The sequence below is a fragment of the Dipodomys merriami genome, unplaced genomic scaffold, assembly GCF_024711535.1.
Source record: "Dipodomys merriami isolate MVZ:Mamm:240054 unplaced genomic scaffold, mDipMer1.0.p SCAF_3, whole genome shotgun sequence".
In the NCBI taxonomy this organism is placed as follows: Eukaryota; Metazoa; Chordata; class Mammalia; order Rodentia; family Heteromyidae; genus Dipodomys; species Dipodomys merriami.
The window spans coordinates 63,482,931-63,509,043 of record NW_027204492.1 but is presented as its reverse complement, the minus strand read 5'-3'; the positions used below and the strand labels follow the sequence as shown (position 1 = coordinate 63,509,043).

General features: G+C 38.9%; 1 protein-coding gene and 1 pseudogene across 13 annotated transcripts in view; one reads left to right on the top strand and one right to left on the bottom strand.

Annotated features, from left to right (window-relative positions):
- Magee2 (MAGE family member E2) overlaps window positions 1-26,113 on the bottom strand; it is a 157,277-nt gene that overhangs the window by 98,173 nt on the left and 32,991 nt on the right. For 10 of the 13 annotated variants that reach the window (XR_011376057.1, XM_070040167.1, XM_070040172.1 and 7 more), the window contains one exon: window positions 10,971-11,060. The gene's annotated coding sequence lies outside the window, so the exon portion shown is untranslated. Of the gene's footprint in view, window positions 1-10,959; window positions 11,061-25,509; window positions 25,624-26,113 lie in introns of all 13 variants that reach the window. The other 3 variants (XM_070040163.1, XM_070040171.1, XM_070040165.1) reach the window with 2 other exon arrangements.
- On the top strand, window positions 20,912-21,610 carry LOC138839824 (protein FAM216A pseudogene; annotated as a pseudogene).

The window sequence follows — 26,113 nt, the reverse complement described above, 5'->3', positions numbered from 1 at the left end:
AACAAGAGACTGGTTACAGACAAAAGGGAGATACAGGATTCTTCCCACCCCTCCCCCCCCCCCCCAAAAAAAATCAAAAGACTTTTTTTTTCTTTTTTTTCTTCTTCTTCTTTTCTTTTTTTTGTTTGTTTTTTGTTACCTTATATATATATATATAAATTTTTTCTCTCTTCTAAAACTTTTATTAATCTTTAATTTTGCCTCTTCTGAAAAAATAATTGTTTTCCAGTAACTTTTTTTTTCCTCTCCTCTTATAATTTTTATTTTAGGAATATGTGAATGGGCGTTTTCCTTTCTTTTCTTGTCTTCTTTCTCTTTTTCTTTCTTTCTTAATTATCTTTTTGTTTTTTGTCTAGCTCTACTGAACTTCTGATCTTTTCTTCTCCCTTTCCCATCCTTAAAGTTTTTCACATCTCCTCTATGTCCCTCCCTTTCTCTCAACATATTCACATTCCTCTCTAAATAGACGGTCTTTTAACCTCTATAATAACATTAATTTTTACGTTTCTATTTTTTTTCTGGTCTCTTTTCATTCCCCTTTCCGTCTCTTCTTTTTCTCTCTCCCTCTACTTGCATCCTACCCAACCCATTTCCTGCATTGTGATTAGGACATAGTTAACTCTCCCTGTGCCTCCCCACACCAATCTATTCCTATTTTTTACCCACATCTCTCCCTAATCCTAATAATTTCTGGTTTTCCAAATCCTTTTCTGCGGTTCGAAGTCCTTTAACATATAGTTGTTTGATGTTGAATAGATGTATCTGTTGAACTAGATTGTATCTGTAGACTATTGACTGTACAAACGCAAACTTTGGTTGATGGTTGCCTTAAGATAGTGTTCTAGCACAAAACTGGTGCTATCTTCGTCTCAAATGGGCAGAGTAAGCCGGAAAAACACAAGAAAAATGGCAAATCCGGGTATCTCAATTCCCAATCTTGATAATCAGGGATTAGAACAGATAAAGAATAATCCAGAGGAGAGTTCCCAAATAGCTCTACAAACACTACTAGCAAACATGATAAATGAGAAGTTTGACAATGTACAAAGGACTCTGTATGAGCGCGATAGGGAGAGAGAGGAGGCATCCCAGAAGTTTATACAGGAATATCATAAGCGTGAGGAAGCTACTCAAAAACTGATACAGGATTTGCATGAACAACTTGAGAATACTCAAAGAGAAAGGGAGGAATGGCGTGAGCAGGCTGAGAACACTCAAAGAGAACTGCAGGAATCCCACGAACGGGAAGAAAGAGAACTGCAGGAATCCCACAGACGGGAGGAAGCTCATCAAAGAGTAATTCAGGAATTGAGAGACCAGGTAGAGAATACACAAAGATCACTAAAGGCATTCATGGAATCCATTAAATAAAAGCTGAAGGAAGTCAGGGAGACCACAAAGGGAATGCTGAATGGAACCCAACAGAAGGAATGGGAGTCCAAAGAAACCATAACCAATCAACTAAGTGATTTGAGAACAAACACTGAACACCAAATTAAGGAAGTAAAGAAATTCATACAAGACCTAAAACAGAGCTTCAACAAAGAACGTGAAGCCATCAAAGCTGACCAATTAGAAGGAAAAGAGATAAAAAACAAAGTAGAGAGTCTTGACAGCAGGTTAGACCATGCAGAAGATCGAATCTCAGGGATTGAAGACAGCCTAGATATTATAGAGAAAGAACATACAACCATCCAAGACAAGTCCAAGAAATATGATAGGTCTATCCAACACCTGGAAGACACCATCAGAAGGCCCAATCTAAGGATAATGGGTGTAGAGGAGCACCTAGAAACAGAAGTTAATGGTCTAGGAAATTTGTTTAACAGGATCCTAGCAGAGAACTTCCCAAACATGCAAAAAGATAGGCTTATTCAGATACAAGAAGCCTTTAGAACCCCAAATAGACCCGACCAGAATAGGACATCCCACCATCACATTATAATCCACACAGGATCAACCCAGACCAAGGAAAAGATCCTTAAAGCTGTCAAGGAGAAAAGGTTAATCACCTATAAAGGGAAACCAATTAGAATTACCTCAGATTTCTCAGCAGAGACAATCAAAGCAAGAAGAGCCTGGAATGATGTATGCCATGCCCTAAAATCAAACAACTATCAACCAAGAATACTGTACCCAGCTAAACTCTCCTTCATAACTGAAGGCCAAATAAAAACCTTCCATAGCAAAGAAAAATTGAAACAATACATCTCCACCAAACCAGCCCTACAAAAGATTCTTAAAGATGTCCTACACATAGAAAACCAACAAGACCACAACAAAGGCCAAGAAACTGCACCCAAACTGAGACTCCAAGAACCATAGGAAGAACCCAGTTTTCGCAGCCCCCAAGAAGGTGGATAACATGGCAGGAACTCCCAAATACCTCTCAGTCCTATCTCTTAACGTTAACGGACTGAACTCTCCAATTAAGCGACATAGACTGTCTAGTTGGATTAAAAAACAAGACCCTTCTATCTGCTGCCTGCAGGAGTCACATCTTGCCCGTAAAAACAAACACATTTTCAATGTTAAAGGCTGGAACAAAATCTACCAAGCAAATGGCCCCCATAAACAGGCAGGAGTCGCAATCCTAATATCAGATAAAATAGACTTCAAATTAAAATTCGTGAGAAGAGATAAAGAAGGTCGCTACATACTAATTAAAGGATCTCTCCTTCAGGAGGATATTACAATTCTAAATATCTATTCGCCAAACAATGGAGCACCCAAATTTATCAAAGAAACACTACTTTCCCTCAAATCCCATATAGATCCAAAGACATTAATTGTTGGGGATTTTAACACACCACTCTCCCCACTAGATAGATCAACTCGGCAAAAACTCAACAGAGAAACCGCAGATCTAAACAGCTGCATAGATCAACTAGACTTAACAGACATCTACCGAACATTTCACCCAGCAGCATCAGAATACACGTTTTTCTCAGCAGCACATGGAACGTTCTCTAAAATAGACCACATTTTAGGCCACAAAGCAAACTTGTCTAAATTCAGAAACATTAAAGTTATACCTTGCATTCTCTCTGACCACAAGGGAATAAAATTAGAACTCAACACCAAAAGCCACCAAAGAAAGTCCGGTATCACATGGAGGCTGAACAACACACTGCTGAATCAAGAGTGGGTCATGGAAGAGATTAGAAAGGAAATTCAAATATTCATGCTTTTCAACAAAAATGAACACACAAATTACCAGCTCCTCTGGGACACAGCAAAGGCAGTACTCAGAGGCAAGTTTATAGCTCTGAGCTCCTACATCAACAAATTGGAGAGATCTGAAACTAGCAATTTAATGACACATCTAAACCTCCTTGAAAAAGAGCAGCAAGATAAACCCCAATCCAGTAGACGGAAAGAAATAATCAAAATTAAATCAGAATTAAATGAATTAGAATCCAAAAAAACTATAGAAAGAATCAACAAAACAAAGAGTTGGTTCTTCGAAAAACTTAACAAAATTGACAGACCATTAGCAAATCTTATCAGAAAAAGGAGAGAACACACCCAAATTAATAAACTCAGGGATGAGAATGGAAACATCACCATGGAAACAACCAAGATTCAGAACATTATAAGGGAATACTTCTCAAAACTTTATGCTAATAAGTTTGAGAACTTGACAGAAATGGACCTTTTCCTAGCAAATATTGACATGCCAAAACTAAACCAAGATGAGTTAAACCAGCTCAACAGGCCCATATCAAGCATTGTAATAGAAACAGCAATAAGAGACCTCCCAGCTAAGAAAAGTCCAGGACCAGATGGTTTTGCAGCGGAATTTTACAAGGCCTTCAAAGCAGAGCTCACACCAATACTCCTCCAACTCTTCAATGAAATTGAAAGAGAAAGCTCACTACCGAACACATTCTATGAAGCCATCATAACCCTCATCCCAAAACCAGGCAGGGACTCATCAAAGAAAGAGAACTATAGACCCATTTCTTTGATGAACATTGATGCACAACTTCTCAACAAAATATTGGCCAATCGACTTCAACAATTCATCCAAACAAATCATACACCATGATCAAACAGGATTCATTTCAGGGATGCAAAGCTGGTTCAATATACGCAAATCAATTAATATTATTCATCACATCAACAGGAGCAAGAATAAGAACCACATGGTTATTTCAATAGATGCAGAAAAAGCATTCGAAAAGATCCAACACCCCTTTATGATGAAGGTTTTGGAAAAATTAGGAATCCATGGAACATTCCTCAATACAATACAGGCTGTATATGACAAACCTACAGCCAGCATTATACTCAATGGTGAAAAATTAAAGCCATTTCCTCTTAACTCAGGAACAAGACAAGGATGCCCACTTTCTCCACTTCTCTTCAATCTAGTATTAGAATGCCTAGCTACAGCAATAAGACAAGATGCAGACATAAAGGGGATCCAAATAGGGAAAGAAGAAATAAAACTCTCCCTCTTTGCAGATGACATGATCTTGTATTTAAAGAATCCCATAGACTCCACTCCCAAATTACTCAAGCTGATTCAAAACTTTGGCAAAGTAGCAGGTTATAAAATCAACCCCCAAAAATCAATGGCTTTTCTGTATGCCAACAATGAGAAAAGTGTGGCTGAAATTAGGAAAGCAACTCCATTTGTAATAGCCCCACAAAAAATAAAATACCTAGGAATTAACTTAACTAAAGAAGTGAAGGACCTCTATGATGAAAACTTTAAAATCTTGAAAAAGGAAATCAACACAGAACTTAAAAAATGGCAAAACCTCCCATGCTCCTGGATTGGCAAGATTAACATCATGAAAATGGCAATACTTCCCAAGGCTATCTACAAATTCAACACGATACCTATCAAAATTCCACCCTCATTCTTCAAGGAAATAGAAGAGGCAATCCAAAAATTCATATGGAACAATAAAAGACCCCGAATAGCAAAAACGCTCCTCAACGGAAAGAACACTGCTGGAGGAGTATCAATACCAAACTTCAAACTCTACTATAAAGCCATAGTAATCAAAACAGCTTGGTATTGGCATAAGAACAGACCTCAGGACCAATGGAATAGAATTGAAAACCCAGAAATGAACCTACAGACCTATAGCCATCTAATCTTCGATAAGGGAGCTAAAACAATAGAATGGAAGAAAGACAGCCTCTTCAGTAAATGGTGCTGGCAAAATTGGTTAACTACATGTAGAAAACAAAAGCTAGATCCTTATATATCACCCTGCACCAGAATCAACTCCAAATGGATCAAAGACCTTGAACTCAAAGCAGACACTCTGAAAACATTACAGGATGGAATAGGAGAAACCCTAGGTCTCCTTGGCTCAGGCCGAAATTTTCTGAATAGAGACCCGGAAACACAACAAATCAAAGAAAGGTTGGCCAAATGGGATTGCATAAGGTTGCAGAGCTTCTGCAGGGCAAATGACATAGCTAGCAAGATCAATAGACAGCCCACTGATTGGGAGAAGATATTTACTAGCCATACAACGGACAAGGGTCTCATATCTAAAATATACTTGGAACTCAAAAAATTAAACCACCCAACAACAAATCCTCAAAGAAACAACTGCCCAATAAATAAGTGGGCGAAAGACTTAAAGAGATGCTTCTCTGAAGAAGAAAGAAGGATGGCCAATAAAAACACATGAAGAAATGTTCAACATCCCTAGCCATAAAAGAAATGCAAATCAAAACAACATTGAGATATCACCTCACTCCAGTTAGAACAGCAAAAATCAAGAACTCTAACAACAACAGATGCTGGAGGGGATGTGGACAGAAAGGAACCTTACTTCATTGTTGGTGGGAATGTAAACTTGTTCAACCACTTTGGAAAGCAGTATGGAGGTTCCTCAAAAGACTTCACATAGATCTCCCCTATGATCCAGCAATCCCACTTTTGGGCATTTACCCAAATGTCTATAAACAAGACCACACTAAAGCTACCAGCACAACTATGTTTATTGCAGCATTATTTACCATAGCTAAGATATGGAACCAACCCAGATGCCCCTCAGTAGATGAATGGATCAAGAAAATGTGGTATATATACACAATGGAATTCTATGCCTCCATCAGAAAGAATGACATTTCCCCATTTGTTAGGAAATGGAAAGGTTTGGAAAAAATTATATTAAGTGAAGTAAGCCAGGCCCAAAGAAACATAGGTCCCATGGTTTCCCTTATTTGCAATATCTAGTATAGGTATGAGTCAAGCGGAAAAGATCAGATAATGTGATGTTAGGAAAATGAACCCTTAGATATGTATTTTAATGTTTTCGTTTCTTTCATGCATGTGTTTCTAACGCATTTATAAGATTATTTCTTTGTTGCTTTGTATGTCCCTCCCCCACAGTGTAACCCCCGCTTTCACTATATTTGATGTCAGTATAACATGTGGAGGAGATGGGGACAAACAAGTCGTTTAAGGATTCAGGTGGACCTGTTGCAACAATGAGAAGTACAAAATGTCATGTCAAAACCAGCTTTACAATGTCGGTGGGGGGGGGTGGAGGGGAGTATGATTGGGTGGGGGGGAGGGGGGTGGCTGGGAAGGGAGGTGAAGGGTAAACAAAGGAGGAGGCTGCAATGCTTGGTAGGAAATGTATGCATTATCCTGCCCATGTAATTGTAACCCCTCTGTACAGTATGTTCTCAAATAAAATAAAATTAAATTAAAAAAAAATAAAATAAATAAAATAAAATTTAAAAAAAAATACTGGTATAAAAGCCAACTCATAAGTCTAAGGAACAGAATCAAAAGCCCAGTAAGGAGGCTGAGATTGGGAGGATGACAGTTCAAAGCCAGTCTAGAGAGAAAAGTTGGAGATCTCCCCCAATTACAATCAGTGTAGTAGCACACACCTGTTACCTCACCTAAAGCAGGAAGTTCAAATAGGAAAAGTTTAGGTCGGGCAAAAAGTGAGACTATCTCAAAAATAATCAGAGAAAAAAAGGGCTGGAGGACTGGATAATGTGGTAAAATGCCTGTCTAACACAAAATTCTCAGTTCAATCTCTATCTCCACCAAAAGAAAAAAAAGCCATTATAAATGTACTAAAAGTATTAAAGTAAATTAAGCTTGGCACAGGTGACTCACACCTGCAATCCTAATCACTCAGAAGGCTGAAATGTGAATTCTAATTAACCAGCAAAAGGACTAAAGTAGAAGTATGGCTCAAGTGCTAGAGTGCCAGCCTTGAGCAAAAAACACAAGGGAGAAGAGGCTGGACGATGGTGGCTCACTGTAATCCTACCTACTCAAGAAGCTGAGATCTAAGGGTCACAGTTTGAAGGCAGCCTGGGCAGGAAACTCTGTGAAACTCATTGCCAATAAACTACTGAGAAAAAGCCAGAAGTGTCACTGTGGCTCAAGTGGCAAAATATTAGCCTTGTGCAAAAAACCTAGCTTTCTAGCCCTTTAGTTCAAGCCCCAGGACCAATACATGCACATGCACACGCACACACACACACACTTAAAGTAAACCATGTTTAAAGAAACTATGATAATGTCCCATCAAATTAATAGAAGATTAATTTTAAAAAACTGTTGTACAAAAGATACAATGAAAATTCAAAAGACGAAAATTAAAACTTCAAATGGGGGAAGTAGAGCTATGGCTCAAGTGATAGGGTGCTTGTTTTAAGCAAAAAAACAAAACAAAACAAAAAGAACAACAACCCTCAGGAATGGCACCCAGGCCCTGAGGTCAAGCCCAAGAACCAGAACAAAAACAAAACAAAAAAACTTGAAGACAAGTTGGTAGAGATTATACAAGCTATAAAACGGGCTGGGAAGGTGGCTCAGTGGTAGAGCGCTTGCCTTGCATGCCTGAGGCCCTGGGTTCGATTCCTCAGCACCCCATAAGCAAAAAGAAAAAAGCCGGAAGTGGCGCTGTGGCTCAAGTGGTAGAGCGCTAGCCTTGAGCTGAAAAGCTAAGGGACAGCGCCCAGGCCCAGAGTTCAGGCCCCATAACTGGACCAAAAAAAAAAACAAAAAAAAAAAAAAACAAGCTATAAAACATAACAAAATATTAAGAAAAAAATGAACAGTAAGTTCTTATTCATACATAGAAGCTGGACCTAAATGGATACATACTCATGGAGACATACATATGCATATGTACCCAAATATGTGTGTTTATATGTACTTATGCACAGAATATTATTCTAATTATAGGACTATTTAGGAAGAAGATGGGAAAGGAATAGGAAAGAATAAGAGGGTAAATAATTTTGTAATACATTGTGTTTAACTATGTATAAAGATATACATGGATGGGTGAGAAAAGAGAAAGCAAGAGAGAGGGTTATTCTGACCAAATCAATATATGCACATCTGAAATGCCATGTGAAACCCACTGGTACAATTTTTTTTTTTTTTTTTTTTTTTTTGTCGGTCGTGGGGCTTGAACTCTGGGCCTGGGCGCTGTCCCTCAGCTCTTCAGCTCAAGGCGAGCGCTCTACCACTTGAGCTACAGCGCCACTTCCAGTTTTCTGGTGGTTTATTGGAGATAGGAGTCTCACGGTCTCTCCTGCCTGGGCTGGCTTTGAACCGTGATCCTCAGATCTCAGCCTCCTGAGTAGCTAGGATTTACAGGCGTGAGCCACCAGCGCCCGGCTACAATTTTTTTTTTTTTTAACCTGATCCTGGGGCTTGAATTCGGGGCCTGGGCGAAGTCCCTGAACTTTTGCTCAAGTCTAGTGCTCTACCACTTGAGCCACAGCATCATTTCTGGCTTTCATTGTGGTTTTCTTGGAGATGAGAGTCTCACAGACTTTCCTGCCCAGGCTGGCTTTGAACAATGATCCTCAAATCTCGGCTAGGATTACAGGTGTGAGCCACCAGCACTTGACACTACTGGTGCAATTTTAACACACAATATAAATATGAAAAATGACCAGAAACTAAAACAAGCTCTGTTGGGGGGAGTGGGTACTTGCAGGAGGGGGTTGGGCTAAATGTAGCAAGTAAATATGGACATGTACTTTATCTGCATGTATGATAATAGAACAATGAAACCTGTTGGACATTGTTTTAAGAACAGGGAAGGAGGAGAAGGGAGAGTGATAGGGTAAAGTTGATACATTTGTACAAGTGTAGAACTATCACAATAAATTCCCTTTGTACAACAGATATATGCTAATAATAAAGAAAAAGTAATAATTTCTGGAAGCTTCCCACATTTTTCAGGATTCTGCTTTTTTGTTTGTTCATGTAGTGCTAGGGATTGAACCCAGGGCCTCACACATATGAAATACATGTTCTTCCACTGAGCCACACCCTCAGCTACTTCCCACATTTCATGGAAAACAAAGTATTAATCTTTAGGCTGGGGAATTATCTCCATGGAAGGGCATTTAATTGCCTGGCAAATGCAAGGCCCTGAGCTCAGGCCTCAGCTCCCAGGAAGGGAGAGGACTAAAAAGACCCACACACACACACCAAAAAAAGGCAAAATAATATTAATCCCTGTATCCTAGAAAATAAAATGAAATAAATCCACATCCATGCATCATACATGATTGAGGCTTGAACTCAGGGCCTCATGCTTCCACTCTGGTTTTTTGCTCACGTATAATACTCTAGTACTTGATCCATGCCTCTAGCCCACAAGAAACGTTTTTAAAAACAAAATGGCAAACGTTACTCATTGTACACAAAAGAGACCTCTACAAGATTAACAACTAATTATCAGAAACAATGTGGCCCAGGCTGATTTCAAATTCATGGTATTTTTTTCTACCTTAGCCTCTCACATACTAAGATTTAGGCAAGCACCAGCATTTGTGACTGAGCATCTGGACCATCAAAATGGACACCTTTCTAGAAAGGCAAAAAGAACTGAAACAAGACAGAGGGCTGAGGATGTAGCTGAATGACAGAATACTTCCCTAGCACACTGAAGCCCTGGGCTTAATTGGTCCCTAATGAGGGATGCAAAAATCCTCAACAAAATAACAGCAAACTGAAACAAAGAATACATAAAAAGAATTATTCAGCTAGGCATCGGTGGCTCACACCTATAATCCTAGCTATGTAGGAGGCTGAGATCTGAGGATCACGGTTCAAATCCAGCCCAGGCAGGAGAGTCCGTGAGACTCCTATCTCCAATTAATCACAGAAAAAGCTGGAAGTGACACTGAGGCTCAAAGTGGTAGCCTTGAGCAAAAAGGAACTCAGGAACAGAATCCAAGCCCAGAGTTGGAACCCCAGGCAGCCACACACGCAAAAAAAAAATTATTCGCTATATCCCAGTAGGGTTTACTTCAGTAATGCAAAATGGTTCAAGATATGAAAATCAATTAATATAATATACAGATCAAGGAAAAGCTTTTTATAAGGCCCCAGTAGTCAATACTGAATGATTCTGGCATAAGGCAGACATAGAGATCAATGTATTATAATTGCTAATCCATAAATAAACTTCAGGTTATAGTTAACTGATTTTCAACAGAGTACGACAAGACAATTCAATGGAGGAAAATATAGTCTTTTCAATCAATGCTGCTGAACAACTGACACATGCCAAAGAATGAAATAGGTCCACGCCTTTTCCTTATGCCTTACAAAGAAATTAACTCATAATGGAAAACTTAAATGTAAGAGCCAAAACTAAGATTCTTATTAGAAAACATAGGAAGAAATCTTCCTGGTCTAGAATTACACAATGGTTTCTTAGCTACAATACCAAAAACCAAAACAAACATATGAAAGAATAAACTATATTTTTTAATCAAAATTAAAATATTTTTCCTTCAAAGGAAAATAAATGATGAGTAGAAATGGGAGGGAGGGACTGGAAGTGAGGAGGACTCTGTATGAAAGGAAATGTACTCATTATCTCACTCATGTAATTGTAATCCTTCTGTACATATCACCTTTAAAATAACAATAAATAAAAATTTTAAAAAAGAAATGTGGTAAAATGCACATATAAAATTTACCTCTTACTCACTTTTTTCCTTTGACCATATGAATTAAGCAATAAGCACCATGCTTTCACTCCTACCACTGGGCAGCCACTTCATGACTGTGATCTTGACCACTGAAAGTAAAAAAATATCATTAAAGTCATACGGTGTTTGTCTTTCTGTGGTTGGCCTGTTTTACTTAGCATGGTCTGCTCAAGGTTCACCCACATTGTAGCATTTTGAGGCTGGGTAAAATTCCATTGCTTATATATACACTCTACATTTTCCTTATATATTAGTCTGCTGACAGATATTTGAGTCATTCCTGTTTTGTCTATTTAAAGTCATGACACTGTGAACATGGGTGCATACATGCCTTTTCTTTTTCTTTTTTGCCAGTTCTGGGGCTGAACTCAGGGCCTGGACACTGTCCATGAGCTTCTTTTGCTCAAGGCTAGCACTCTATCACTTGAGTCACAGCACTATTTCAGGCTTTTCCTGTTTATGTGGTACTGAAGAATCAAACTCAAGGCTTTATGCATGCATGCACTCTACCACTAAGCCACATTCCCAGCCTGTCCTTTCTTCTCCCCTTGGTTGTAACTGTGTTTGAACCCAGGGCCTAGGTTTTTCTTGATCATGGCTAGGGCTCTACAACTTGAGCCAGCCTCCCACTCAACTTTTTGCTGGTTATTTTGAAGATGGAGTCTTGAGGACTTTTCTATCCAGGCTGGCTTCAAATCACCAACCTCAGATCTTAGTTTCCTGAGTAGCTAGGATTGCAAGCATGAGCCACTGGAACCTAGCCAATATGTCTCTTTGAGATCCCAATTTCAGTTCTTTTGGGTATATGCCCAGAAGTGAATTTTTGAATTATATGAAAATCTTATTTTTGCTTTTTCAGGAGCTACCATACAGTTTTCCACATCAGCTATACCATTTTATATTCTCAGCCACCACTGCCAAGTGTTCAGATCTCTCTACACCTACAACACTTCTTTTTATTTTCTGTTTTGATGACATCCATTCTTAAATATTACATTTTATGCTCATTCTAAATCTATATCTATGCTCATCTTGGAGCCTAGGCTCCAAGAAGTAAGAAAAATTCATAACTAGTATGTGGCCACTATAAAGGTCAAACTTTTTCTTCCTGACATTGAAACATATTTACTTACTTAACCCTACATATGAGTTGGGGAATTTCTCTATCTGCAAGTATATGTGAATTTTATATCTATTCCAGCATCTGAAATATCTCACAGGAATGATAAGATAAACAAACATTACAGATTTTATTCTTAAAGACATGAAGTGAAAGACACCCCACAGAAAGGAAATATTTGCAAACCATTTATCTCATAAAGTATTCATCTCTAAACTACATAGACCTCCTACAACTTAATAATAATAAAAAAAATTTTTAATGTGTAAAAGACCTGAATAAACATTTCTCCAAAGATTTACAAATATCAAAAAAGCACATGAAAAGATAAACACCATCATTTAGTCATCAGGGAAATGCTAATCAAAACTACAATCAGAGACCACTTCTTACTCACTAGGATGGCTAGAATAAAAAATACAAATACAATAATTGTTGGCAAGCATGTGGAGAAATCAGCAATCTTTTACACTAGTGGTGAGACTATAAACTGGTAAAGCTGCTTTAAAAGCAACCTGGCAACTTCTGGAAATGTGAAGTATTTGGCCCAGCAATTCTACTCCTAGCTATAAATCCCAAAACAAATGAAAATACATATCCACAAAGAAAAATTCACAGAAATGATCCAGGTAGCATTATTTACAATAGCTAAAAGGTAAAAACCTATCAAAATATTTCATCAGATGGTAGGTAGTATGTAAATACTGACCCAAGCTACAAGCTAGATGAACCTTGAGGAGATCATGCTAAGTCAAACAAACCTATCAGAAAAGACTACATGCTATATATTCCATTTATCTAAAATGTCTAGAATCAGTCCTACAGCTTAAAGCCAGGCCCGACAGGAAAGTCCATGAGACTCTTATCACCAATGAATAGCCAGAAGTGGCACTGTGGCTCAAGCACTAGAGCATGAGCCTTGAGCAAAAGAAGCTCAGGGACAGTACCCAAGTCGAGTAAGCTCCAGAACTGGCACACAAAAAAATAAAATAAAATGTCAAAATGAGAAAATATATAGACAGAAAAAAAGATTAGTGGTGTCCTTAGGCTGAGAGTATGGTCAAATTAGAGAGAGGAGATAGCTAAACTTGATGGGATATCTTTTGAAGTTACTAAATTGTCCTAAAGCTAGCTGGGCACCAGAGGCTCATACCTATAAGCCTAGAGACACAGAAGGCTGATTTGGAGAATTGTGGTTTGAGGTCAGCTGAGCAGAAAAGTCTGTGAGATTCTGTCACCAATTAACCATGTGGCAGACACTCAAAATGAATTGTTTTCTCCCAAATCCATAGACAAGTAGAAAAAAAAACAATAATTAGTGGTAACAGGAATTTGAATAGCATAATTATAAACGTTAATAGCTATATAGAAACCTTAACACTAAATAGGTATACAATGTATTCTTTTCATACAAATATGAAAGAGTCAAAAAATAACCAAGAGGTCAGATGCTAGTGGCTCATGCCTGTAACCCTAGCTACTCAGGAGGCTGAGATCTGAGGATCATGGTTCAAAGAAAAGTCCATGAGACACTTTAATCTCCAATTAATCAGGAAAAAAACGGAAGTGGAGTTATAGTTCAAGTGTTAAATGCTAGCTTTAACAATAACAGCCAATCTTTATTCCAGGATATCCTTTCTGAACAAAGCTTTCTCCAAAGCAAGGGGACAGGAGTCAGACTCCATCCTAAGGAAGTATAAACAAGATAGGATTGTTTGTCTTTCTGTCTGGGCAGATGTATTAGTTTGGTAGAGCTGCTATAGCAAACCAACACAGGCTGGATGGTTTCAATCACAGAAATATACTTTTTCATTGCAATAATGAGATGTACAAGACGCTATGTTTAAAAACGAACTTTACAATTTAGGTGGGGGGGGGGAAGGGGGGAAGAAGGGGGTGGTAGTTGGGGAGGTGGGAAGGAAGGGATGGTAAGGGAAAAACAAAGGAGGAAACAACAATGCTTGATAGGAAATGTACTCATTACTTGCTCATGTAACTTTAACCCCTCTGTACAGTATTTTCACAATAAAAAACTTTATTTAAAAAATAAATAACAGCCAAAATAATCTCTGGAACAGTGCCGAGGCCCTGAGTTCAAGCCCCAGGACTGGCACAAAATTAATTAATATAATATTAAGTAAATAAGAATTAGACCACAAAAACGTATGTGTGTGCGTGTGTGTGTGTGAGAGAGAGACAGAGACAAAGAGAGAGAGAGAGACAGAGAGACAGAGAGAGACAGAGAGGGTGAGGTGAGCACACTCGAGCACAGCACACAGGGCGCTGTAAAGTTGCATATTTAACTACTGAACTATTTGTTGGGGATGGGCTACAGAGAATTAAATTTGTGGAGGACAAAAATCTGCACTTTTTCTTCTATATCTTTATACATTTTCTACACTATTTTTTTTTTCTGGGTGCTGGTCCACGGCCTTGAACTTAGGGCCTGAGTACTGTCTCTGGGCTTATGTGCCCAGCAAGCATTCTACCCCTTGAGCCACAGCTTTATTTATTTTTGGCTTTTTGAGTAGTTAAATTGGAGATAAGAGTCTCATAGTGCCTTTTTCTGCCACTGGCGCCCAGTATACATTGATTTTTTTTAGAAGCATGTTTCCATTTCTAATTACATGACTATGAACAAAAAAAAAAAAAAAATGGCAAAGGAGGAGGCTGCAATGCTTGGTAAGAAATGTACACATTATCCTGCCCATGTAATTGTAACCCCTCTGTACAGTATGTTCACAAATAAAATAAAATTTAATTTAAAAAAAAAAGAAAAAAAATGGGTGCATGTGTATATACATATATAACCACAAAGAAACCCAAAAAGAATACAAAGGAATTATACAGTTGACAGCACGTTTTGAGATTAGAAAAGACTCTTTTTCTTCTTTTCCCTTTTCTGCATTGCCCACTGTGTCAATAATAAACAAGTATTACTGCAAAGGTTCCAATGAGTTCTAAGCCTGGTGCTGGTGGCTCATACCTGTAATCCTAGCTACTTAGTATACTGAGATCTGAGGATCACAGTTCAAAGCCAGCCTGGGCAGGAAAACCCATGAGACTCTCACCTCCAATTAACCACCAGAAACCTGGAAGTTTTCAAAGTGGTAGAGAACTAACTAGCTTTGAGTGAAAAAGCTCAGGGACAGCACCCAGGCCCTGAGTTCAAGCCCCAAAACCACTACCACCCCCACCACCAACAACAACAACAAAAAATGAAGGCCAATGAGTACTGGATCACAAACTTAAGATATGTTAATCATGTGGGGCTGGGAAGGTGGCTCAGTGGTAGAGCGCCTGCCTTGCATGCATGAGGCCCTGGGTTCTATTCCTCAGCACCCCATAAGCAAAAAGAAAAAAGCCGGAAGTGGCGCTGTGGCTCAAGTGGTAGAGTGGTAGCCTTGAGCTGAAGAGCTGAGGGACAGCGCCCAGGCCCAGAGTTCAGGCCCCACGACCGGACCAAAAAAAAAGATACGTTAATCATTTCATTCAGTACAAGAGCAAATTAATGGGCAGTCATTTCCCCACTGCTTGTCAAACCATTCTAGTCACTGAGGAAAACAGAAAATGTTATAAATGTATTTATGAAGAAATACTCTGCATTTAAATGCAGAAAGTAACAAAACTTTACTGGAGAGAATAAAGTATGGAAAGGAATATACTGTATTTTTGGATGTAACTTCTCAAATTAATATACGGACTTCAAACAACATAAATCTAAAGAAATCCTAAATGGGAGAGGTACTGACAGTTATTCAAATATGACCTGGAAGGATAAATATAAAAATAATCAGAGAGACAAAGGGTAAACAAACACAGTGTTCATACTCACTAGAAAATGAACTATCCAACTTGTGGAGACAGGAGGGAAAAAGTAGAAAGAGAGCAAGGGAAGGGGTGGACATTGTCCAAAAAGAAATTTACTCTTTACCTGACTTATGTAACTGTAGCCCCTCTGTATATCACTTTTAAAAAACTATTAAAAAGCCGGGCGCTGGTGGCTCACGCCTGTAATCCTAGCTACTCAGGAGGCTGAGATCTGAGGATCGTGGTTCAAAGCCAGCCCGGGCAGGAGAGACCGTGAGACTCCTATCTCCAATAAACCACCAGAAAACCGGAAGTGGCGCTGTAGCTCAAGTGGTAGAGCGCTCGCCTTGAGCTGAAGAGCTGAGGGACAGCGCCCAGGCCCGGAGTTCAAGCCCCATGACCGACAAAAAAAAAAAAAAAAAACTATTAAAAAGTCCCTTAGCAAAAAAAAAAAAAAAAAAAATCAAACACAATAGTTCATATTTGTAATCCTAGGTAACTCGGAGGCAGAGAGTAGGAAGATCATGGATCAAGACCAACCTGAGCTAAAAGTTAGTACTAGTTCATTTCAACTTATAAAAGCCTGGCATTGGTAGTGTGTGGCTGTCATCCCAGGCAAACCTAGACTCAAAATCCTATCAGAAAACTAACTACAAATTAAAAGGGCTGAGTGTGGCTCAAGTAGTAGAGCACCTGCCTAGCAAGTATGAGGTCCTGAGTTCAAATTCCAGTATTGCCAAAAAAGAAAATCAACCATCTATAAAAATGTTATTTTTAAATCTTTAATAATTTTAAAGGAAAAAAGCTTAGTGAGATAGAAAGGATCTGATATTGATTTCATTTCAAAACTTGGAAGCAAACCTAGATAAAATATGTAATTTTAATCTCCAAATATCTCACCAAAATACTAATACTGTAGAAATGGGCAAAGTATATCAGAATGTTAAAAGCGGTAGCATGTAGGTTTGCTTTTCTCCTTACAATGTTTCTGACATTTCTAATTTTATATATAGGTGTATGTATGCATATATATATATATATATGTATGTGTATTATATGTGTATATACATGTTTTATTCTATAATAATAAAAATGAAAAATCAGGTATCCTTTAAAATACCCAATAAGAATATGAAAAATGAAAATGAAAAAATAAATTATGGGGAAAAATAACCAATAAAAACACATAAAAGTGAATTCAACCTAATAATTTTTAAAAGGCCGCTTAAAATATTTTTTATCTCTAAAACTGGTAAAGACATTTAAAATGGTTATTTTCCAAGGGAATATTCCAGCTTTCAAAACAGCAGAAATCCACCTATTTGCATCTTTCTTTAAAACACAAAAGGAGGAGGAAAAAATTGTTTTTCTTTTTGTGTTGCTTTGCTGCCACCTACAGACAACTATGTGAAATGCAACTAAGAAACTGCAGCAGAGTGAATAAATGGTTTCTTACTAACTACAGAAGATGGAGATTACATATAAGTTTTAGACTTATATCAGAGATAGAGATTACAAGAGTGTAATTCTTAGACTTAAAATTAACAAATATTTATTTTTCCAATTACTGCATGGAGGGATTCAGATGAATAGAGATAGGTGCATCAAATCAAAGGAAAGAATAATCTCTTAGGTCATTAAACAAGCTTTGATGCTTCTTTTCTTGTTATAAAGGAGTTACAATTTTGTCAGTCAAGTTGTGAGTACAATGCTTCTTGACAATGTTAAGCCTTACCCTACCCACACGTTATGTAGTTCATTTTTTACATAGTGTATATTGAATACAACAACTGCATTTGCTCACCATTCCTCCCTCCATTCCTGTACCTCTTTTGACCCTCCCAAAACACATGTTTCTGTTTCCTGGTATTCTTTTTGATAAATATACTTTAGTTGTTCAGAGGATTCCTTCCCTAAGTATACCCTCCTTTAGTTAATCTGTTTATGTGTAAACACATTAAGCTCTATATATGTTATTATGCATAGTTGTATTTTAGATATAGCTTCCACATGAGAGAAAACAAGTCTCTCTGAGCCTGGCTTACTTCATTTGACACAATTTGTTCTAGGTCCAACCATCCAATTCCCTGCAAATGGCATAACATTATTCTTTCTAATAGATGAGTAAAATTCAGTTATGTATATGTACTACATTTGCTTGAACTACTGTTGATCTGTTGTAGGGCATCTAAACTTTGACTTAAAATATTATCTCACCATAATGAAATCAAACTAGAAAAGTACAGGGAGACAAGAAGAAATTCTATCAACACTTGAAATAACAGGCAACATACCTACATCAATGGATAAAATTTGAAATGTAAAAGGTAATAAAAAATCATTAGAACAGAATGAAAAGTGCAACATATCAAGAATTTGTGGATGCAGCTAAAAACGCTGAGAGGGAAATTTATAGCACAAAACATTTATAGATGAAAAGAAGAAAGATCTCAAATCCATAATCTAAGTTTCTAACTCAAAATAATCACATGTTCTTGCTCATTTTGTGAAACATAGACCTAAAACTATGATAATGATGAAAGTAATAATGACTGGACATGAATGTAAAATGGAGGTCTGGGCAAAATTAGAGGAAGGGGAGGAAAGGAAAGGACACTAAGGGGTAAAGAGGAATGAAGTTCTCTTTCTCCATATATATCTATATGTATCTATCTATATTACACATATGTGTATATATGCATACTGAAGGTAAAGTAATAAGGGGCTGGGAAGGTGGCTCAGTGGTAGAGCGCTTGCCTTGCATGCTTGAGGCCCTGGGTTTGATTCCTCAGCACCACATAAGCAAAAAGAAAAAAGCCGGAAGTGGCGCTGTGGCTCAAGTGGTAGAGCGCTAGCCTTGAACTGAAGAGCTGAGGGACAGCGCCCAGGCCCAGAGTTCAGGCCCACGATCAGACCCCCCTCCCCCCCCAAAAAAGAAGGTAAAGTAATAAAATCTATTAAAGACTTTGAAAAAAGGAGGAGAAGGGAGGAATGGAAATAAAATGAAGGGAATATGTTCAAAGTATATTGTATGCCTGTATAGAATTACCACAATGAAATCCTCTCAAATTATTGATAGCAGCCGGGTGCTAGTGGCTCACACTTGTAATCCTAGCTGCTCAGGAGGCTGAGATCTGAGGATCGCAGTTCAAAGCCAGCCTGGGCAGGAAAGTCCATAAGACTCTTATCTCCAATAAACCACCAAAAACCAGAAGTGGTAAAGTGGCTCAAGTGGTAGAGCGCTCACCTTGAGCTGAAGAGTTGAGGGACAGCGCCCAAACCCAGAGTTCAAGCCCCATAACCAAAATAAATAAATAAATAAATAAAATTACTGATAGCAATTTAAAATATAATATAAAAAAGACACTAGGAAAACAGACAAATAAATACAAAGAAAAAAGAAGATAAAGACCAGAAGTCACTAAAACTGTAAATAGGAAAATAACAGAGAAATAGATTTTTTTTTTTGCTGGTACTGGAATTTAAACTCAGGGCCTCTCACTCTCTGAGCTTGTTTGGCTAGGTGTCAGTCCACCATCTGACTGAGAAATCTATTTTTGGGGGGATTGGTCATGGGGCTTGAAATCTGGGCCTGGGTGTTCTTCAGCTCAAGGCTCGTGCTCTACCATTTGAGCCACAGCGCCACTTCCAGTTTTCTGGTGGTTAACTGGAGATAAGAGTCTCACAGACTTTCCTGTCAGATCTCAGGCTCCGGAGTGGATAGGATTACAGGCGTGAGCCACTGTCACCCACAAGAAATCCATTTTTAAAAGCTAGTTCTTACTCAATCTTACTTGTTAAGCAAGACTGCACAACTGAAATATATATTAGAAGGTCACTATGACAGATATGAGCTACTGTAACATGGATGAACCTCAAAACTCTTGTTAAGTGAAAGAAGCCAAATATTAAACGTTATATATTACACAATTCAATGCACATGAAATATCTAAAAATAAGTCCCCAATTGTCAGAGACTTACAGAAGCAGGAATGAGTATTGGATTTCTGTTTCACACATTAAAATGATTAATTCTATGGTATATAAAAAATGGGATGGCTAACATAAAAATAGTGATAACACTTATGTTTCTAGGAATGTGGAGATCTGGATCATTCCTGCACTTCTGGTGGGAATGTAAAATGTCCAACTCTATAAAATTATTTGTCAGTTTCTCATACAAACTAAATGTGGGGGGGAGGGGATGGGAACGTGGCTTAGTGGGAGAGTGCTTGCCTAGCATGAATGAAGCCCTGGGTTCAATTCCTCAGTACCACATACACAGAAAAAGCCAGAAGTGACATTGTGGCTCAAGTGGTAGAGCAAAAGAAGCTCAAGGACAGTGCCAAGGTCCTGAGTTCAAGCCCCAGGACTGGCAAAAACAAAAATAAAAACCAACAAACAAATAAAAAACCCACCCAAACATGGGGTACACAGACAGGGGAGGATGTGACATTGTCCAAAAAGAAATGTATTTTTTACCTGACTTATGAAATGATGGTAAGATTATATGATGGTTTAAGATGTTAGGATCTGAAGGATATCATGAGTCCACAAAACTGCATATAAACTACAATTATCTCAAGACTGAAAAATGGAATTAAAATCACTTTGAAAAATGTAGGAAATTATGTGTAACTTAAGAGTTGAAGAAATTCTTATACAAGTCTATAATTTATGACAGGAAAAAAATCACATACTCAACTATATAAACACTATTTATTTATTTATTTATTTATTGTCAGTCCTGGGCTTGAATGCAGGGCTTAGACATTCTCAGAGCTTTCTCGCCCAAGGCTAGTGCTCTACCACTTTCAGATACAACACCACTTTTTCGAGATAATCTCATGGACTTTCCTGGCCAGGCTGGCTTCAAACTGTTATCCTCAGATCTCAGCATCCTGAATAACTAGGATGAAAGGCATGAAACACCAGCATCTAGCTAAATTAATATTTTCAAATGACAAAAAATGCTGTAGGAGCCCCGCGCCGGGCAACGGGTGCAAGGCGATGCCAGGCCAGGCTGAGGGGCCCCTCGGGGCCAAGACTGAGGGTGGCAGCCGCCGATCAGCTAAACATTCATATTACCAGAATGCCAAAAGTAATGAAAGAATTAAAGATAGACACAAGATGAGCTCATACATGGCGATGCTGCACGAGTTACGGCAGACGCCCCTCCTGCAGACCATTCACATCCCCAAGGCACTGGTGGACACCTGCTTCCTAAAGCATCCATACCTCACTGTGAGCCAGAAGCGTTACCTCTATAGCATCACGAAGATCTGCAACTCCAGCTATCTGCAGATGCTGATGAAAAGGCAGTACATGCAAGTGATTCATTACAGCTCGCAGGAGCCAGGTGCACCTTGCTGCCGCTGCTCACAGAAACAGCCTTCCGCTGCCACCACAGGACGCCTTCAACTGGCAAAGGGCTTGTCCTACACCCAGGCTGCACCCCAAGGGAGCCTACAGCATTCCCTTTGGCGCTCCCCGAGGAACAAAGAGGGGTTAAAAAATGGACATGTGTCCAAAACGAGATGTAAATCAATGAAAATTTTCAGAAGATCAGGCAGACTGAACATGCAGCCAATTTCTTCAAATGACTCTGAATCCTACATGAATGAAGAAAAAAAGGAGGAAGACCTACTAAATAAGTATATGCAATCTATGTCGATCGAAGAACAGGAAGAACATCTGATGCTGGCCTGACAGTCCTGTGTGCTGGGTAAACAGCTGCAGCCCAGTGCCAAAGGCGGGGTGGGCGCAAGGGCTGACGCGTGCTCTCCATGTTTAGAATTGCATTTTGCACCATTAAGCCATTAATTTTGTTTTAGCAACTTGTGTGCAAATGATATTTGTGTAATAAAATTTTCCTGAAATATATGCTTATACTTCTGCTATGTACAATTAAAGTTTTCTTGTCCCATAAAAAAAAATGCCGTAAGCAAAGTTAAAGAGTAAATGGTTTGCAGAAAGATTTACAATGTCTTTAACAGACACGGGGATAATTTGTACACTACCTAGAGTTCTTACAAGTTTTTTTTAAAAGGCAGCTCAATTTTTTTAAATGTACAAAAGGTATGAACAGCCACTTCACACATTAACAAATTCAAAATGCCCAGAAACAGCACTCATTCTCACTAACAGAAAAATGCAAAATAAAGCTAAAATAAGATCTCCTTTCTTACCCATAATTTGGCAATAACTTTTTTTTTTTTTTTTGGTAAGTCATGGGGCTTTAACTCTGGGCCTGGGCACTGTCCTTGCACTCTTCAGGAGCCACAGTACCACTTCCGGTTTTCTGGTGGTTTATTGGAGCCAGCCCAGGCTGGCTTTGAACTGTCATCCTCAGATCTCAGCCTCCTGAGTAGCTAGGATTACAGGAGTGAGCCACCGGCACCTGGCTGCAAAAACTTTCAAGTGTGGTAATTATTTCACTCTGAAGGAGAAAATAAGCATTGTCAAGTTTGTGTGTGGAAAGTAATCTAAGAATGTTGTATTGTGAAACTATGGACGCTCTTCCACTTGAAAATCCGGAAATTTAACCCAAAGAAACAGGAATAAAAAAGCTGGTAGGAGAGGAGTGACTCAAGTAGTAGAGAACTAGCCTTAAGCACAAAAGCTTAGGAACAGTGCCCAGGGCCTGAGTTTCAAGCCCCATGTCCACCACCCCCAAAAAAGGAATATTCATTGTAATATTTTTAATAGTAACACCAAAAAAGCAGGAAATGAGAAATGTCTGAATTCAACTGAAGTATTTCATGGTACAGAATATTTTGTGGCTATTAAGAAGTGTAGATGAGGGCTGGGAAGGTGGCTCAGTGGTAGAGCGCTTGCCTTGCATGCCTGAGGCCCTGGGTTCCATTCCTCAGCACCACATGAGCAAAAAGAAAAAAAGCCCGAAGTGGTGCTGTGGCTCAAGTGGTAGAGCACTAGCCTTGAGCTGAAGAACTGAGAGACATGCCCAGGCCCAGAGTTCAGGCCCCACAACTGGACCCCCCTCCCCCCCCCCAAAAAAAAAGAATAGGAGAAAAGTTTGTGAAACTCTTATCTACAATTAACTACCATAAATAAATAATTGAATGAAATGAAAAGTGGAGCTGTGGCTCAAGTGGTAGAGTGCTAGACTTGAGCTTGAAAGCTCAATGATGGCACCCAGGCCCTGAGTTAAAGCCCTGGAACACCCCACCCCACCCCCAAAAAAAAGCCACACACACACAAAAAAAACACAAAAACACAGGAAAGGTGTGTTTAGCAGCACTTCTCCTAGAAAATTATCTTCACCCTTCCAAAAACTGTAAGATGTAACTGAGCATATTTATAAGACAGGGAACACCTGGTGTACTTACTAGCTTTCTATCATTGTGACAAATACTGAGAGTCAACTGAAAAGTATTTTTGACTCACGGTCTCAGAGGTTTCACCTCATAGTCAGTGTATTTGGGCCTGTGGCACACAGCACAAGGCAGGGGTGTAGAGTAGAGAGCTGATCCCCTCATGGAGGCTGGGCTGGGAAATAAAAAGACCAGAAGGGCAGGGCACTGGTGGCTCACACCTGTAGTAATCCTAGTTACTCAGGAGGCTGAGATCTGAGGATCGTGGTTCAAAGCCAGCCAGCCCAGGCAAGAAAGTCTATGAGACTCTTATCTCCAATTAACCACCAGAAAACTAGAAGTGGCACTGTGGCTCAAGTGGTACAGCACTCGCCTTAAGCCGAAGAGCTCAGGGACAGTGCCCAGGCCCAGAGTTCAAGCCCCACAACCAACAAAAATAAATAAAATAAAATCCTAGCCAGGCACCAGGCTCAAGCCTATAATCCTGGCTATTCAGGTTGCTGACATCTGAGGATTGTGGTTTGAACCCAAGTTTGGGCAGAAAAGTCCATGAGACTCTTAACTCCAATTAAGCATTTAAAAAAAAAAAAAAAAAGGGTGGCTCAAGTGGTAGAGTGCTAGCCCTGAGCAAAGAAAAGTATCAGAAACCATGTCCAGGTCTAAGTTCAAGCCCCAGGACTGGCACAAAAATAATTAAATATATACGTATATACATACACATATATATATGTATACACATATATGTGTGTGTATGTGCGTGTGTGTGTATATATAGATAGATAGATAGATAGATAGATAAATCTATATATATATACATTTGAGCCAGATGCCAGTGGCTCATGCCTGTGATCCTAGCTACACAAGAGGCTGAGATCTGAGGATCATGGTTCAAGCAAGCTCAGGCAAACAAACTCGAGAAACTCTTGCCTCCAATTAACCACCAAAAAGCTGGAAGTGGAGCTATGATTCAACTAGTAGGACAATAGCATTGAGCAAAAAAGCTCAGGGACAGAGCCCAGGCCCTGAGTTCAAGCCTCAGAATAGGCACAAAATAACAACAACAACAACAACAGTACTCTGCAATAATAATAATGATAATGGCAATGATAATGATAATATGCCAGATGCCAATGGCTCTTGCATGTAATCCTAAACTAACTGGGAGGCTGAGATTGGGAAGACCTCAGTTACAAACCAGTCTGGACTAGAAAAGTCCATGAGACTTCATCTCCACAGAGAAAAGCTGGACACAATGATGTATACCTGTAATTCCAGCAACAGGAAACCTAAAGTAAGCAGACTGCTGCTCATGCACTGGCTTATGTGGCAGGAGAGACTATCCTAAAAATAACCAGCAAAAATTGGGACTAGAGGCATGGCACTGCGGTAGTACACCAACCTAGTAAGCCTGAGATCCTACTCTAATTCCTCTAGTACTGAAATAAAGAAATTTCCGTGTTTCACAAATGACTGAGGTGTTCTAAAAGGGAAGGTGTTTTTCTTCATCTTGGCCAGTGCTGACTTCTCCCTTTGTTAAAACCTTTTAAAAGGTAAAGTCACATGGGCTGTGGCTCATGTGGCACAGTTCCTATTTACCAAACTCCAGTTCTTTACAATTTGATGAAATACGATCCTATTTCTATATTTTAAAAAATTACTTCTGAAACTTCCAATTTTACATAGACTAAATTCCTTTCATGTCTTTAGTGTTGGCTACTATGAGTTAAGAGTTTAGCTCTTTCCTCATGTTTATATGAAAAATAGACAGTGACTGTCTGCCCAGGTTAATACTCATCAATTTCTATGTTCCAGACCCATTCTGTATTGAATTCTGACATATCAATAGCTCTGAATTCACTGGCTCTTTTCCAGCAGAAGTGGGTATTTAACAATAACAAAGATGATCACACTTCACTGGACACACCCAGGACTTCAGGTTCCCAGGACAACATTGCTTATCAACTCTCCAATAGGCATTTGTGTTTATTAATATATTAAATTCGTAATTTCCTATAATGGCCACCAGAGGGCATTAACCACCCGAAGCATTCAGAGTTACAGAGCTTGCTTAGCTCCACTTGAATGTGCTTAAACTAAGGAGGGATTTTTTTTCTGTTTAACACCATTGTAAGTTTTTTAAATGGCCATTATTGAACCTCTTTCCCAATTATTAAGCACAGAAATTCAGATAAAGTGCTTTACAGTGCCTACCTACCAAATAAACAGTAAGCTTAGTGTTTGTATAGATGGTCATGCTATATAGCAGATACTGACCTCCAACTCCCAATTCTCCTTCTTTAGCCTCCTGTCTGCTAGGATTACAGGCATGCATCACCATACAGGCTACGTTATTTTGGTTATTGTCATTCATATCACCATTTTTTTTCCCTGAAAGACGGGGGGGGGGTGAAAAGAGGTTGGTACATCCTTCTTATTCTTCTAAAATATACAAACTTGCTCACATCTGTTAAAAAGTTCCAATATACAATTGTCATACCATTCTCAAAAGTGCTTCAGCCTTGAATTACTTTATTAATTCCAATGAAGTGTGGCTCTGGTTGTTTTTTGTTCTGTTTTGTTTTTTGTGTTTTGCCAGTCCTGGGACTTGAACTCTGGACCTGGGAGCTGTCCCTGAGCTCCTTTTGCTCAAAGCTAGTGCTCTACCACTTCAGCCACAACTCCACTTCTGGAGATCAGAATCTGAGACTTTCGTACCCAGGCTGGCTTCAAACCATGATCCTCAGAGGTCAGCCTCCTGAGTAGCTAGTGGCATGAGCCACCAGTACCCAGCTGCCATTTACTTTTTTAATGTATTTTCATTAAGTATGAATCACAGTATATGCTCTGTTCATCCCTAATAAAATGCATTTTATAGGGT